Here is a 17,923-nt window from a genome sequence, read left to right as displayed (position 1 = left end):
TTCAAGGCGGCCCGGGTTCGATTCCCGGCAGTGGACTGGGTGTTGTGTGTCCTTCATCATCACTGACACGCATGTCGCCAGAGTAGCGCCAACTAAAAAGACTTGCAATACGGCGGCCGAACTCCGAAGTGGATATGCCGGCCAATAAATACCATACGATCATTTCATTTCATTTGCCAAAATCTTGTTTCGGTATCTCAAAATATTTATAAGATACGAAGAATTTATGAATACTTCATTCTCGCTTTTTCACTGACGGACGAGTTCATGACGGAGCGCATTACATACATTCCATTTTGTAGAGATTGGAAATAGACAGAAGTTTAAAGAATAATTCAATGTATTACCTACACAACATTGAACCTAACATGCACCAAACAAAAATTCGTAGCGACACCTGTTTTTTACTGCAGACAAAGAATTTCTAGCATTAAAAAATGGTTCAAATGGCTCTGAGCACTATGGGACTTAACATCTGAGGTCATCAGTCCCCTAGACCTTAGAACTACTTAAACCTAACTAACCTAAGGACATCACACACATCCATGCCCAAGGCAGGATTCGAACCTGCAACCGTAGCAGTCGCGCGGTTCCGGACTGAAGCGCCTAGAACCGCATGGCCACCGCGGCCGGCTTCTAGCATTAGTTTACGTATTATCGAAACATCGCAATGACTATGACCATCGAGGGAATGATAGGCAGTTCATTAAGAAGCTGACGAATTTAACGGTAGAATGAGCGAGAATGAGTGTCTACCACCGAATAGTTTCTTTAAAATCGTTTCAGCATTATCGCAGATCTGCCGGCTTGCTGTTCACCCAGTCACGCGATCCTCTCAGATTCCACACCGAATTGGACTGGCTCTGTATTGAGGTCACCTATTGACGTGCGCAGCACACGTTGGCAACTACGCTTCCCTCCACTTGCTCCGTACTGAACTGTCGAAAGTCGCAACTTATTTTAAACGCACTGTATTGTCTGTTCAGTCAGCACAGCTTCTGCTCGCCCAGCTGGTGGTGAGAGAGACGTCGGCGCCACTGCGGGATACCGGCTGTCATGCGGCGACCGCACTTAGCGCTTGCGTTTGATCTTGCGCCGGTTATTGGAGTGTCCTCGGTCCCGCTCCAAATTCTAGGATGCCGCTTGATGACAATGTACCTTGTGTCGGTAGTCGTGTGGTGGGTTGATGGCTTCTCTGCTGGCTTGGTAGATTTCAGTACCAGGAAGCGACTGGTTGTTGAATAGAAAAAATGGTTCAAATGGCTCTGAGCACTATGGGACTCAACAGCTGAGGTCATTAGTCCCCTAGAACTTAGAACTAGTTAAACCTAACTAACCTAAGGACATCACAAACATCCATGCCCGAGGCAGGATTCGAACCTGCGACCGTAGCGGTCTTGCGGTTCCAGACTGCAGCGCCTTTAACCGCACGGCCACTTCGGCCGGCAGTTGAATAGAAACGTGGACCCCCAAGAAGCCCCACTGCTGGCTTAAACGTTGTGTTCAGTGCTGGCAGCGCTCTGCGATGTGTCGGAAGTCAGGCAGTTTCTCCTTCAGTAGGGAGCTGGCGGCGAGGAACCTGATGTTCACCACGAAAGGACATGACCTCGATTACATCTCCAGCTAGTCCATAGAATATACTGGAACGTCTAGGAGATAGATTCACTGCAATATCGAGTGCATTTCCTGAGGATGCCAACTGACGATAGCTAGAAAACTAGAGTATTCAAAGGGAGCTAAACACGTATGAAACGAGGCTCATTTCCCGGCGTCTTATATGTTTATCCTCTTCACGGGTATGCTGCCGGATATGATCGTCCTCACTACACGATATTTCGGCGATCCATCTAGCCCTTATCTTCAGGTGCGATCGCAGAGTACACTATCACCCCGGAAGTGAATTAACATCAGAAACGGCGGCTCCTCTATTCCCCTCGTCCAGGCCACTGCGAATACGCGAGAAACGGAAGAGCTGCCCCCTGCGAAGCGAAGAATTACAGCGCCGCTGGCGCTAGAAACAGGCGCAAGTGATAAATCGTAAATTAAGAAGCAGCGGGTCGAAACCCAGAGCGTTGTTGTTTTATATCAGATAAAATAGAGTTCCATATCTTGCTTAAAGGGTAAGCTTTGCGGCGGGGCGTGGTTTCAGTTCTCCGTGTGCAGGTAGCAAATTAAAATTCATCTACCTCAGAACGGCGTCTGCTCGATGTCCCTCCACTCGGCAAGTAGATACTTAAAAGATGATGTAAAAGCAACTTTGATAAAAAAAAACACCATCTCATATCTGCAATAACTGAGGCCCCCAACTCAAGGAATGAAATAAAGTTCTGTATAAAAAATGTAATTAAAAAATTTATCGGGCGGTAAGAAAATGGATTGGCTTCAGGAAAACAATGTCCGAAATTTCCACACAAAAAGGTTTATTTTATCCATATAGCCAAAGAAACGGTACTATTCACTCCACATTTAAACTATGGGCTGTTTTCGTCACGTTCACAATTCGCACACTCATTTCACACAGACAGCAGCCAGAAATCTGTCCAAACCCGACCCGAATCAACGATCTTACAGTCATTAATTTCACTACTAACATGAGTTATTACATTCGGTCCTTGTGGATTTCACAAAAATGGAACTGCTCGCAAAGAAATGCTCAGTGGTTGAATACTGCAACATTGCCGCACGGATACTATGAAGCCCAAATTTTTACACGCAGGTATCATTCCCACAATACAATACTAAAACGTACATACTTCACAATATTGTCTGTAACTACATCAGCGTTAGTCACAGCACGTATAAAATGCAAAGATCTCAGTATTCCTTCATTTTACACATTATTTTGACTTGCACTATTAACATGACCGTCCGCATTCAACGCTGGTGAGACAATCCCTTCTTCTGGCCTCACTCCCTGTATAACTATTAGGTAACGAGTGGGAACCGTCTCAGTTGTGATTGGTTAACCATACTCGCTGCCAATCAGATTGCTCGCTCATGGTCATACTCATGCGAAAACTGGCCTGCACCAATCCTTACATACAGACGCATCTACGCCATTCTGATATACAAATACTAAAGTAATGTTTAATAAACGACAACAAAAAGGCAATAAATCTGGAAATATACTTTAGATATAGATTTTACTCCAGTTGACTTTCTGGCTGTTCTGTTACAATAGCGATCACACCTAGACATACGTCATCAGCAAAGTGGGTAATTTCCCTCGGATCGTTTTCCCACAACAGGCTTCTGTAAGTCTTGCAGGTTACTTAAGGCGGTATATAATGCTGTATTTAAATCTGACGAATGTCCCACGTACACACACTCATTCACTCACATTTATTCCCTCAACAATATTAGACACAGATAACAATTTTGTCTAATTTTTATATTACGAAAACGAAAAATAATTAAATTTTGAATATGACAATCTCAGTTAATTAATTCTGCACACTCAGAGTTCTGTTTGTTTTCCCATTATACCGAAAAATAAACTATTATATATCCTAACTGCATTTAGTTCCCTAAGTGTCGGTTTTGACTATGATAAGTATAAGGTTTCAATTATTACATAATGTTCTTCTGAATAACATAAGGTATTGTACCGATTTTGAAAATGATTGAATAATTTTTAATACAGTTTATTTAGGTTCATAGGTGGCATGAGTATACAGTTGTTCAATGTGACACGCTGGCGCATTTACACCTTGCATTAGCAGCAGGTGTACATGAATCATTGAGAGGACTGCAGGCTGTATAGCAACGAAGGTTATCACGCATTAACTCGCGACGATACACCTTTATCTCTATCTAATAATGTCATCAGATAATCGTGTTTTTATGGGTCCTTGAGCACACAATCACAGTAACGAGAAGCTGGAGCAATGATCTGCATCTTTTTAAACGACATGTTATGTCCTTCATTGAGACATTGTTCGAGATGTCAGATTCTTCAGGCTGTAACGTACGTATATGACGGTGATGTTTTACACATAGGTCATGATCAGTGTGAATAGTCTGTCCAATATAGGACTTTCCACAACAACAGGCTTTCTGAATCCCAAATAATCTTTAACAGATCCAGACAGGGCTCTAGTCTTGGCCAAAGGCAAAAGAACGCTCTTAATATAGTATTTCCTGAGAATTCTAGAAATTATAAAGAAATACTTCCAGCAAATGGTAGAAAAGCAACTGATTTACAAGTATATGGCGCTAGTTCTCTTGACGGTCGGAACAGGAAAGCACGACTAATTGGATGATCGGTATATCCGTTGAGCTTGAAGACAGCCATAAGATGATCCAGTTCCTGTGTCAAATTTTCGGAATCAGAACCGGCATACGCTTTCTTGACCAATGTACGTAGAACTCCCATGCCGTGATGTGGTAGAATGAAGATAGCGGTCTGTTTGTGTCGGTTTATAGTATACGCCATGTCGCAAAGTATCATTTTCTATTTTGTGTACTGGAACATCCAAAAAAGGTAATTTGCCATCATCGAAAATTTGATGCGTGTATGAACACAGATAAAATGATCTAAAAACCTATTAAGAGTTTCCGTTCAATATGGCCAAACAATGAAAATATCCACGTATCTCCAAAAACATATAGGTTGATGCGAAGAAGTCCTGAGTGCGATATCTTCAAAATCTTACATAAAAATATTGACAATAGGGGAAAGAGGACTCCCCATAGCCACCGTCGGTTTGTTCAAAAAATACGTCATTAAATAAAAAATATATCGATGTCAACACATGGTGACAAATCTCAGTAGTTTTATTACCCGTTGCGGATACGTGGATGACATCTTCATTGTTTGGCCATATGGAACGAAAGCTCTTAATCGGTTTTTAGATCATTTTAACTGTGTTCGTACACGCATCAAATTTTCGATGGAAATTGAAAATAATGGCAAATTACCTTTTTTGGATGCTCTAATACACAAACAAGCAAATGGTACCTTGCGACATGGCGTATACTGCAAACCCACACGTATTGACCACTATCTTCATCCCACCATATCACTGCATGGGAGTTCTACATACACTGGTCAAGAGAGAATATGCCATTTCTGATTCTGAAAATTTGACACAGGAACTGGATCATCTTAAGAGTGTCTTCAAGCTCAACGGATATACCGATCATCAAATTAATCGTGCTTTTCTGTTTGGACCATCAAGAGAACCAGCGCCGCATACTAGTAAATGAGTTACTCTTCTACCATTTGCTGAAAGTAATTCTTCATAAACTTTTAGAATTCTCAGGAAATGCTATATTAAAAGCGTTCTTTTGCCTTTGGCCAATACTAGAGCCCTGTCTGGATCTGTTAAGGATGATTTGGGATTGATAAAGCCTGGAGTTTATAAAATCCCCTGTTACTGTGGAAATGCCTATAATGGACAGACTATTCGCACTGATCATGACCGATATGTGGAACATCACCGTCATATACGTTTGTTCCAACCAGAAAAATCTGCTGTCCCGAACGTAGTCGCAATGAAGTGCATAACATGTCATTTAAGGATACACAAATCATTGCTCCAGCTTCTCGTTACTGCGATTGTGCGCTCAAAGACCCATCGAAATACGATTATCTGATGATTAGATAAAGATAAAGGTGTAACGTCTCGAGTTAATGCGTGATAACCTTCGTTGCTGACGTATGTCTAGGTGTTGTAACAGAGCACCCAGAAACTCAGCTGGAGTAAAATCTGAATCTAAAGTATGTTTCCAGATTTATTGTCTTTTCATTTTCGTTTATGAAACATTACTTTAATATTTGTGTATCAGAATGACGTAGATGCGTCTGTATGTAAGGATTGGTGCAGGCCAGTTTTCGCATGAGTATGATCATGAGCGAGCATTCTGATTGGCAGCGAGTGTGGTTATCCAATCACAATTGAGACCGAATGTAATAACTAATGTTAGTGGTGAAATTAATAACTGTGAGAACGTTGTTTAATTAGGGTCAGGTTTTGACAATTTTGTGACTGCTGTGCGTGTGAAATGAGTGTACGAATTGTGAACGTGGAGAATATAGTGCATAGTTTGTTTGGACTGAATAGTACCGTTTCTTTGGCTATATGGACAAAATAAAGCTTTTTCTGTGGTAATTTCTGACATTATTTTCCAGAAGCCAGTCTATTTTCTTACTGCCTGATAAATTTTTTAATTACAGTTTTTGTACAAAACTTCGTTTCATTACTAGAGTTGCGCGGCCTCAGTAATTCGAGATATTAGATGGTGGTTTTTTATCAACGTTGCCTTTACATCATCTTGTAGGTATCTACGTTGCTGAGTGGAGGGACATCGTGCAGACGCCGTTCTTAGGTAGGTGAATTCTAATTCGCTGCCTGCACACTGAGAACTCAAACCCCACCCTCTTGCACGTGGTGCATCGCTTTTCCGGGAAAGACAGTAATGAAGTTCACAACTGTAGGAACTTTGAAAAAAAGCAGCAATGTTTAAATGGATTTGAAAAGTATTTACCCATGAGTGATAAAGGAAATATTGTGGGATAATGGACAAGTTTGCTAATGAATGGTAGTTGGAGCGCAGCAGCAAAGAACTCGAGTGCAAACTTACTAGTTAAGTGTAAAAGGCAGTGAGAACACCGACGGTTAGCAGTAGCATACTATGTGCCGACAGCTGAAGATCAACAGGTGCCACACTACAGCAACAAACCGGTGGACGGAGCAATTGGCAGCCGCGTAGTGAGTGCTGGCCTGTAAACTGGATCGCTGGAAGCATGGCCTGGAAAACGGACCTGCGGTATCATCTCGCCCTGCAGTCCTCCAGACGAGGCAAAAGATAAGTAGTGTTCTACTTAGACTTTTGTGTGTATGTGCTGAAAAACAGTCTGAAATGGCAGAAAACAATCAGGAAATTGTAGAGGAGAAACTGGAGGTCGATTCGGGGAATGTAAAAGATGAAAAAGATTCCATGATTGGTAATTTCTGTTTTGAGGTGTCAGAAGCAAATGTTAGTAATGGCTTGCCAGATTCTCTGTATGTTAATTGTGAGACTGATAGCGATAATACATGATGGGAGACGAAATCGAAAATATACCTGTTACTGGTAAAGACGTAAAGCAAGAACCAGTATCAGCTGCTTGTGAACCAAGAGATAGCGTTTCAGATATATTAGTAAATATTTTAAAGAATATGAATCAGATGAATGTTAATAAGAAGGAAATGGGTAGTGAAAGAAAATCGTCATTAAGTTGTGATATCGAGTATAAAATTAAATTTTATCCTATTAAAAATGCCAGTGCTAAAGTAATTGTGAACACACTAGAGAAAGACAATTTTGTAAACATTGGGGTGCCGAAAGTAATATTATTTGATAATGGGTCACAATTTATTTCTAAGCAATTTGAAGAATGCTTAAGCAAAACGAAACATAGATCATATAAAAATTTCAGCCTATTTTCCACAGGGGACTATGTCTGAAAGGATCATGAAAGAACTAAACCGTCTCTGTAGAACATACTGTCGCAAGAAGCATTCTGCTGCGGCCAATTACTTAGAATATTTCGAAGACGTGATTAACCATCTAAAACATGAAGCCACTGGTTTTGCTCCAGGAGAATTAATGTGTGGAATTAGACCAAATAAACCTCTTATTTGACCTGATAGAGTTCCGTAAACTTACTGAATTGGCAATGGAACATAAGAAAAAATTGGCTCGAGCAGATATCAGAAAAAAGGATCTGGAGATGAAAAGGAGACATGATGTGAGGGCAAGTCCAACTAGTTTTCAAATCAATTATCGTCTTTCCTTCTTCCCTATCATTCATTGTAAATAGTGTCAGGAATAGTAGTACAAACTATACCGAGAACTAGTCCCAGTAGAAACAAAAAGGATCAATGAGAAAGAGAGAGGAATGAAGAAGTATGCTTTAATGTGATGATACTGTAATATGAAGAGTAATACAAAAGTTTTTGTAACCTGTAAACACGTTGCAGTGTAAGAAACGTGTTTAAGGCAAGAGAGGGCCTATTCAAGAAAGTAATGTCTAATATGTGATGTGTTTTGAAAGTCACGGAGGTGAGCTTAAGATGTCTAATTTTCCCAAAGTTTTATGTAACTGGTAGAGATGTTGTTGTAATAGTAATGTGTGCAGAGGCAAGAGAGGATTGCCTGCAAAACGAGTGAAAGGAAGTTCTGTAATCGATGTCTTTTGAAAACCACAGAGGTGGACTTAAGTGTGTTTGATAATTTTAGTGAGGTATATTTTCAATATTGTGTACGAGAGGTGAAGAGCCACAGAAGTTGGCTGGAGTTAGTTTCAGTATTTTCCATAAGGACTCTTGGCAGTATTTGCCAATAAATTATATACTTCATAAAAGTTGTGTCTAAGGTGTGTTGCTGGAGCTACAGAAGCTGGCATAAAGGATTTTTAGTGTGTCACCACAATATGGTAAATTTTGTATACAGGATAAATGTGAGGACTTTGCTAAAGCCACATATATGGCAAGAATATTTTTCAGAGATTTTTTGAGAACTTTTCTGTAGAATAGATGTCATTTGTAAATAGTATTACGTAAGATATGAGTAATATTTCAGTGATTTTATAACACTTTTTTCCTCTTTTTGTAAGATGCATATCGATGCATATCGAAGGAGCTGCAGGAGGTGGACTGAATTATTTACAGTGCTTAATGATTTTGTATTTCTGTAAGTAATTTGTAATGATGTTTTTCAGATCCGCAGATGGTGGCGGACATAAATTTGTAGGATATTTTATGATGTTGTATTTTGTTCTTTGTGTAAAATAGCTTATCTGTGTGAACTCAAGCAGTAAATTTTGTTTTCTGAAAGAGAGTTAAGAAAGAGTGTTTTTTGGGAAGCAGCAGATTTTGTAAACAGTAACTTGCTTAGTGATTAAAACATATTTTGAAAAAAGAATTAAGTAGTGGTGCCGATTCTGGGCAATGTTGATGTTTCGAGTGACAGCTAATTAACTTTTTACTGAGATGATTAATAAGAAGTTGAGTTTTGATCAACTATGAATCTGGAAAAAAAAGCTTTGTGTAAATCAGACGTGAATTTAAAAAGAACAGTAAAGTTAAAAAAATTTTTTTTTTCATGGAGTTCTTTGCTTTTCAATTGAGAGCAGCAATTGCTGACTTAAGTAATTATGTGTGTTAGGTTAGGATATAGAGATTAAGAATGGACTCTTAGATGTACTGTATATTGCAGGTACGAAAATATGACAGAACCTGATGCGAGATTGAGACAGAACCCGATTTGAGACAGAGCTAGACTCTGTATCTCAATGACGAGCCCATGAGGTAACCCATATGTAAGTGTTAAATAGAAGTGAGCCGCACCTATTTTATTCATCGGAGACAGTTATCAGAACACCAACGCGTTGTCACAGAAATGTTAGGTAAAAGGACGACCCCCATATCGAAGTGATTATATTCTGCTATTGGAAAGGACACCCTCCACAGTATCGAATATATATTTGCAGTCAATCTTTAGGACACAGATAAAGTGGAGTGTTAATTAATTGTTTATGCTTAAATTCATTATGGAAGATTAAGAACTTATTGTTTGGAGAAAAAAGTTTGTAATTTTAAGAAGAAATGAAACTCTGGTGTAAATATTTTGTTAATTCAATTTTGAAAAAAGAAAAAAGTTCCAGAATAGTTTTGTGAGAAAAATGTGATTTTGAAGAAAGATTGTACTTTTTTTTGTAAATTAATTTGATTGTATGCTATTCAGTCTTAGCCATTGATACTTGATGTAGTGCTGTAACGTAATTTTAAATATTTTGCTTATTTGAGAGAGACTTCAGTTAAACATAGATTTCATTAGAACAACACGTATTCAAAAGTGTCGGTGTAGTTAATGAAAACTTTGCTAAAAATATTTATCCGCAATAAGAACCATAAAATATGCTTGGGAGAAATTTTAGGTTCTTAGGGGGTGTGTAACGTGACGAATTAATGCGCGATAACATTTGTTGCTATACAGCCCGGAGTCCTATCAATGAGTCATTTACACCTGCTGCTACTGCAGCGTGTGAATGCGTCAGGGTATCACTTCAAACAACTGTATATTCATGCCATCTATGAACCTAAATAAACTATATTATATATTATTCAGTCATTTCCAAATCGGTACACTACCCTTTGTTATTCAGGAGAAAATTGTATAAAAATTCCATACGCACTTTCCTTGATAACTTGCGGGTATCTTATGGGACCTCGATGGGTCCGCATACCTCAAACCCACAAAAAATCTACAACTCTTTAGAACAGTGGGTGAAACGTAGCAATCAACAGGCCCAAGATTTGGTATCTCTACAGCATCTAATCGTCACTCAGTAGCCTCATCCGAATACGACATACCTGAAGAAACTTGTGGACCACTTCCTAGCCGAATTAAGGCCATTAACACGGTTAGGTATAGGTAGCACGATACTAGCGAGATGTCTTCTTCCTTTTGCAATGTGCTAATAACGCCTGTTGTGAGGGAAAGGAGACTGGATTCTCCCTGTTGCAGCTTTGCTAAAATTTAGGTCTGTTCTGGTACCATCCATCAGTGATCAGAGATACGTGGATGCCGCTCATATAAAATCTCTGCTCATTCCCCAAACAATTATTCACGACTAGGAGATCTGTTTCGTTTTCGCTATATGTAGTCGGTAGCATTTGACAACTGGACTTGCAAATTGACAGTATACGAAATCCTTCAAGAGGATCCAACAGCAATGGAAACATATACATCTAGATCTACATCTACATGGATACTCTGAAAATCACATTTAAGCGCCTGGCAGAGGAATCATCGAACCATCTTCACAATTCTCCATTATTGCAATCTCGTATAGCATGCGGAAAGAACGAACACCTATGTCTTTCCGTACGAGCTCTGGTTTCCCTTATTTTATCATGGTTATAGTTTCTCCCTATGTAGGTCGGTTTCAACTAAATACTTTTGCATTCGGAGGAGAGAGTTCGTGATTGGAATTTCGTGAGAAGATTCCGTCGCAACGAAAAACGCTTTTGTTTTAACTATGTCCACCCAAAATTATGCATCATTTCAGTGACACTCTGTCCCCTATTTCGCAATAATACAAAACGTGCTCCCCTTCTTTGAGCTTTTTCTATGTACTTCATCAATCCTATCTGGTATGGGTCCCACACCGCACAGCGGTATTCGAAAGGGGGACGAGCAAGTGCTGTATATATCTTTCAATTTCTAAGTGTATTGCCAATAAAACACAGTCTTTGGTTAACCTTCCCCATAAAGTTTTCTATGTGTTCCTTCCAATTTAAGTTGCTTGTAATTGTAATTCCTAGGTATTTAATTGAATTTACGGCCTTTAGATTTGACTGATTTATCGTGTAACCGAAGTTTAACGCATTCCTTTTAGCACATATGGATGACCTCACACTTTTCGTTTTTTAGGCTCAACTGCCAATTTTCGCACCATTCAGATATCTTCTCTAAACACTTTTTAAATTTGTTTTGATCTTCTGATGACTTTATTAGTCGGTAAACGATAACGTCATCTGCAAACAACCTAAGACCGCTGTTCAGATTGTTTACCAAATCGTTTATATAGATAAGGAACAGCTAAGTGCCTATAACACTACCTTGGGAACGTTAGAAATCACTTTTGTTTTACTCGATGACGTTCGGAGAGTTACTACGAACTGTGACCTATCTGACAGGAAATCACGAATTTAGTCACATCAGTGAGACGATGCTCCATAAACAGGCAATTTCACTACAAGTCGCTTGTGTGGTACAATGTCAAAAGCCTCCTGGAAATCCAGAAATAAGGAATAAATCTGAAATTCCTTGTCAATAGCACTCATTACTTTATTCGAATAAAGAGCTATTTCTGTTTCATAAGAGCGATAATTTCTATATCCATGCTGACTGTGTGTCAATAGACTGTTTTCTTCGAGGAAATTCACAATGTTCGAACACAATACATGTTACAGAATCCTGATGTATATCTTTGTTAATGATATGTGCCTCTAATTTAGTAGATTACTCCTACTAGGTTTCCGGAATATTGGTGTGATCTGTGAAACTTTCGACTCTTTGGGTACGGATCTTTCGTCGAGCGAACGGTTATATGATTGTTAAGTAAGGAGCTATTGCATCAGCATACTCTTGAAAGAAGCCTAATAGGTATACATTATGGACCAGATGACTTGCTTTTATTAACTGATTTAATTTACTCATGAAACTCATCAATGATTAGTTGACAGGGCAAAGAAATAACAATACCTCCTACTCATACACGGGGGTTTCTCTTACAAAATAAGACAATTATTCCGTACTTTCTTCCTAACACTCGCAGATGGGTCTCCATAGAAAGGTTCTGAAACGTTTAACTTACTTGTATTTACCACAGAGATGGTACAAAGCATTATTCAAGTACGGAATATGTAAGATGCGTTAGCGTTTTACAACTCACTCGGATATTATAGTGAACTTGCGTATTAACACTACGCAAGATTACCAAGAGAATACGAAATTACACTAGGAGCGGAAACAATAAGAGCCGGCCGTGGTGGCCGTGCGGTTCTAGGCGCTGCAGTCGGGAACCGCGGGACAGCTACGGTCGCAGGTTTGAATCCAGCATCGGGCATGGATGTGTGTGATGTCCTTAGGTTAGTTAGGTTTAAGTAGTTCTAAGTTCTAGGGGACTGATGACAGATGTTAAGTCCCATTGTGCCTAGAGCCATTTTTGAAACATTAAGAGGTAAAAACAGTAGTAGGTAACAGCGTATATTACTCACAAAACATTATTTCAATTGAAAAAAATGATCATATTTCCTATTCACATGTATGGGATTCTGTTTCAGAGAGAAAGTTAATTACCCTGTACTTACTGCTCAATACTTGAAAACAGGTCTCGACAGACAGCTACTAACACGTTTAACGGACTTGCTTCTGGATGAGCCAAGCCTTGTTCACATACGGATTGTGTAAGACTGCATGTAGCAGCATTTTTCGGTCCAGTCTGACATACAGAGGGACTCAAAAATTAACAGTATATAAAATCCATCAAGAGCAAGCCAAAGTCCACTGGCAATGGAATCATTAAAAGATAACAGTATACGGTACTCACAATACAGTAGGTCAGAGGGCAAAAGAATGATTATACCCACTATTCATACACTAGGTTTCTGTTCCATAATTAAAGACCATTATACTGCAGTTACCTCTCAGCCCTCGGATATAGGATTCGACAATAAATTAATAATACTGTTCACTTGCTTACTTCTAGCTGAGAGAGTGTACATAAGCATTATAAAAGTACGGAATGTGTGCGATTGGACTGATCTCCTTGTCCATATGGTTATGAAGCTCAAACCCATTCGCTAAATACCTAGTTCCGGTTCACGTTAGTTGTAAATAAAGAGCTTGAATTTACAATGTAAATAAAATCACTGGATATAGAATCAAGTTAAAGCAGTGATTTATAACAGAAATAAGTTCCCTATGTGGAAGAGCATCGTGCGATCCCGAGAAGTGAAGGATTGTGTGGCTCAGTCTAGATCTGCGTCCGCCAAACACCGATGATTCATCGTGAGTGATAAAGCAAAATCCAGACGTTTCAATGTTTTTCCGGCCAAGAAGTGATTGGCCACTGCTTTGAGAAACTCCTTAAGACATTATTGTTGCCCTGCCGTTTGTCACACCACAGAAATAGTAGTTGCACGAGGCGTACTATCGATCACCAAATGTCAGTGTCTTTGCAGCTCACTGTGTATTATAGGGTTATGCTTGAACACGACTCGAACTGTTCGAACAGTTTACGTCATGGTTAAGGAAACCTTGGGTTCTGTTCGATATTTTGATCGGCCTTTGATGTAAAGACCATTGTTGGCGCTATGGAAACGATTTCTGTTACCGTTTTTAATCTACTACGGATTTTAATAATAAAGATAATTGTGTAACTCGAATATCCTATACGGTGGATATCATTCGCAACAGCGAAAACTGATAAATAAATTAAAGATTACAATTATGATTCTGTCCAATTCTTAAGATTTCGTTCGTCCCGCGACGGTACTATCTCCAAGACGAATCTTTGCGCTGGAATTCACTGTCGCGCTTAAAAATACGATGGTAGTTTCTAAAGTTCTCAGAATCCACAGAGGTCGGTGCTAGCGGAACGAGTCGCTCACGTAATATTCATTGTATTGCTGCCTGTAAGCACGTGCCACGTCAGTGCTCTTGGAAGAGAACTGTGGCGGTGACGTGGCTCTGTTGTCGTTCCAGCGTAGTAATTTGCAAAGATGAAAAAAATCGAGATTCGAGCAGTTATTAAGTACTTCGTAAAGAAAGGCATGAAAGCAACGGACATTCATGCAGATTTCCAGAATACGCTGTGGGCCTCTGCTCCTTCATATTCGTTGTAAAGTGGACATACGAATTTAAATTTGGTCGGGAGAGCTCAGAAGATGATGCGCGCAGTTCTGATCTGTTCATTTATTCATCATTTAATTCTTAATTACGAGGTGCATTCAAGTTCTAAGACCTCCGATTTTTTTTCTCCGGACTGGAAAGAGATAGAAACATGCGCATTGTTTTAAAATGAGGCTGCGTTCATTGTCAATACATCCCAGAGATGGCAGCACCGTACGGCAGATGGAATTTTACCGCCAGCGGCGAGAATGATAACTGTTTTAAATACTTAAAATGGCGACGTTTTCCTTACTTGAACAGCGTGCAATCATTCGTTTTCTGAATTTGCGTGGTGTGAAACCAATTGTAATTCATCGACAGTTGAAGGAGACATATGGTGATGGAGTTATGGATGTGTCGAAAGTGCGTTAGTGGGTGTGACAGTTTAATGAAGGCAGAACATCGTGTGACAACAAACCGAAACAACCTCGGGCTGGCACAAGCCGGTCTGACGACATGATCGAGAAAGTGGAGAGAATTGTTTTGGGGCATCGCCGAATGACTGTTGGACAGATCGCCTCCAGAGTTGGCATTTCTGTGGGTTCTGTGCACACAATCCTGCATGACGACCTGAAAATGCGAAAAGTGGGTGCTACGAATGCTGATGGACGACCACATGGCTGCCCGTGTGGCATGTTGCCAAGCAATTTTGACGCACAACGACAGCATGAATGGGACTTTCTTTTCGTCGGTTGTGACAATGGATGAGACGTGGATGCCATTTTTCAATCCAGAAACAAAGCGCCAGTCAGCTCAATGGAAGCATACAGATTCACCGCCACCAAAAAAATTTCGGGTAACCGTCAGTGCTGAAAAAATGATGGTGTCCATGTTCTGGGACAGCGAGGGCGTAATCCTTACCCATTGCGTTCCAAAGGGCACTATGGTAACAGGTGCATCCTACGAAAATGTTTTGAAGAACAAATTCCTTCCTGCACTGCAACAAAAACGTCCGGGAAGGGCTGCGCGTGTGCTGTTTCACCAAGACAACGCACCCGCACATCGAGCTAATGTTACGCAACAGTTTCTTCGTGATAACAACTTTGAAGTGATTCCTCTTGCTCCCTACTCACCTGACCTGGCTCCTAGTGACTTTTGGCTTTTTCCAACAATGAAAGACACTCTCCGTGGCCGCACATTCACCAGCCATGCTGCTATTGCCTCAGCGATTTTCCAGTGGTCAAAACAGTCTCCTAAAGAAGCCTTCGCCGCTGCCATGGAATCATGGCGTCAGCGTTGTGAAAAATGTGTACGTCTGCAGGGCGATTACGTCGAGAAGTAACGCCAGTTTCATCGATTTCGGGTGAGTAGTTAATTATAAAAAAAAATCGAAGGCCTTAGAACTTGAATGCACCTCGTACATGGCTTGTTTCTTTCGTTTGAAGGTTGTCCTGTTTTCAAACTTATTTACATATGTAACGTTTATATATGTTATTCTACTATATGAACAGATACTGAATTGCTCATTTGCAGTGTACTTCATAAATAATTACTGTCTATAATTTTTAACATTTTTATGCAGCGACAGCAACTGATATTGTTTATGTAAGAATATACAGCCGACAGTTGCAGGTTAACTTTATCGTTTACCTAGGTTTCAACATTAGTAATAACGTCTTCTTCAGAACATAAAATATTATTTCAATGTTTGCATAAAACAAGCTATGTCCTAAAACAACGTTATTACTAACGTTGAAACCTAGGTTAACGATAAAGTTAACCTGCAATTGTAGGCTGTATTTTCTTGTATATCAATACTGTCTCTCATAAACAAGTAAAATGTGGTACTGGATTGAGTCAAGTATTACTTTTTGAGGACAATAATTTCGTCTTTGATAGCTACCTTTTCTTAATAATCAGCATAAATTTTTATATATCCGTACATACCGGCATTATATGAGAACACGAATTGTAAATGCGTTCAAACACAATAGGAATTTGGGCAGTGGTATGATTTTATGCTTTTTGCATCAGTGTTTCACGAAATAATTTTGAAAGAGATCCATAATTTATTTTTGTGGCTAGTTCACAGTTTCTAGCATATCCCTTGCAAAAGCACCGCTGGAGTTATGTGACAACCCGATTTTTGGATAAAAGTCGATTCTCTTATTGGATATCTCGTGCCTGTTCGAAAGCGAGTATCGTTTGCCCAGCCATAGCGTATAACAACTTAAATCACGCGGTTCAGTGAGACGAAGTAGCAGCCACATTTAAAATGTTTTGGCTCTGCAGCGTACCCACTTATCATTTACATCAAATTTCCTTACCCACGTAAGTTATTGTTTTGTTTGTTACATTGTTGGGAAAGAGCCTGAAACTGATTGTCTTGAACAGAGTTATGACTGTCGTATTTCTTCTACGATATTTAAGTATGTATAAGACTTTAATTTAAGGAAAGTCAGACTTCAGTAATATTCAAGAATGTAATAGACAGCAATAGATCTTACATTTCTAGTCTTTGAATAGTAATTGGCAAAGTGTCATGTCATAAAGCCACATGAGAATGCGAATTTTTTGTGAATTTACCATGAGACGTGAATCATTTATTTAATTTGTGGCAACAACATATCGTTTACTTAATATGTGGCATTCTTGAAAACCGTCGTTAGTCGTATTAAGACATTTATTTACTTTTATCTTTCCTTTCTTGAATATTACATGATTAATGGAATTATCTGGAATTATCTGACCTTTTTACATGTTCATTATCAAAAGTACAGTGAAGCACTGAGTCTATTTTTCTAAATAATGATTAATAAACTATACAGAAATCCTACAAGATTTCATACTGAAGTTTACTTCCTTTATTAACACATACTTATTAATTTTTCGGTAATACACTGATGGGATTTACACAACGCAGTTGTCAGATACGGAACAAAACAACGCTGGAAGGAACGCCACTAACACTACTGTTAAGTGTACAGTGGACAGAATAATGACAAATATATTTTATTTACATCTCTTACGGAATTTAAACACGATTTTCGAATTTGTATCATAGGGTTTTTAAACCAATGACTTATTCTCAAAGAGCAAGAGAAAACAAATGACTTATTTTTATGCTAATCAAGTCCCTCATATCACTTACTTTACAACACTGTTCTTTGAACGAAAATTTACTTGTATAGTAATCACAAAATTTTAATACGACGCTCTAATGAAATTTCTTATACTGTATACATTTATTGCAGTTATAGTGATGCTGAGATCGGAGGATGTGGGAGAAGAACATATACTTGGTGACGTAACGTGGGTTAGTCAGCTTTTGAACGATAATTTGAAATAACAATCACCATGTACTGAGCATCAAAATCTGATCCATGCTTATTCAAGTCTAGCTGTTACTTAGCCAGAAGGTGGTGAGATGCCGCATAGAGTACAACGTAAACTGAATACTAGTTCCATTAAGCCTCTACACATTGACTTTTATTGCACGAAATATTAATTCTTTTTTCTACTGCAATACCTTGCA

The 17,923-nt window shown here is 39.2% G+C and overlaps 1 protein-coding gene across 1 annotated transcript in view; it reads right to left on the bottom strand.

The window, feature by feature from the left end:
• The window catches only part of LOC126260563 (solute carrier family 2, facilitated glucose transporter member 6-like), a 107,970-nt gene that overhangs the window by 29,397 nt on the left and 60,650 nt on the right, over window positions 1-17,923 (bottom strand). The window lies entirely within an intron of this gene.

Source organism: Schistocerca nitens, chromosome 5 (assembly GCF_023898315.1).
Source record: "Schistocerca nitens isolate TAMUIC-IGC-003100 chromosome 5, iqSchNite1.1, whole genome shotgun sequence".
Taxonomy (NCBI): Eukaryota; Metazoa; Arthropoda; class Insecta; order Orthoptera; family Acrididae; genus Schistocerca; species Schistocerca nitens.
Note: the sequence above shows the minus strand (reverse complement) of the source record. Positions and strands in the feature narration are given on the sequence as shown.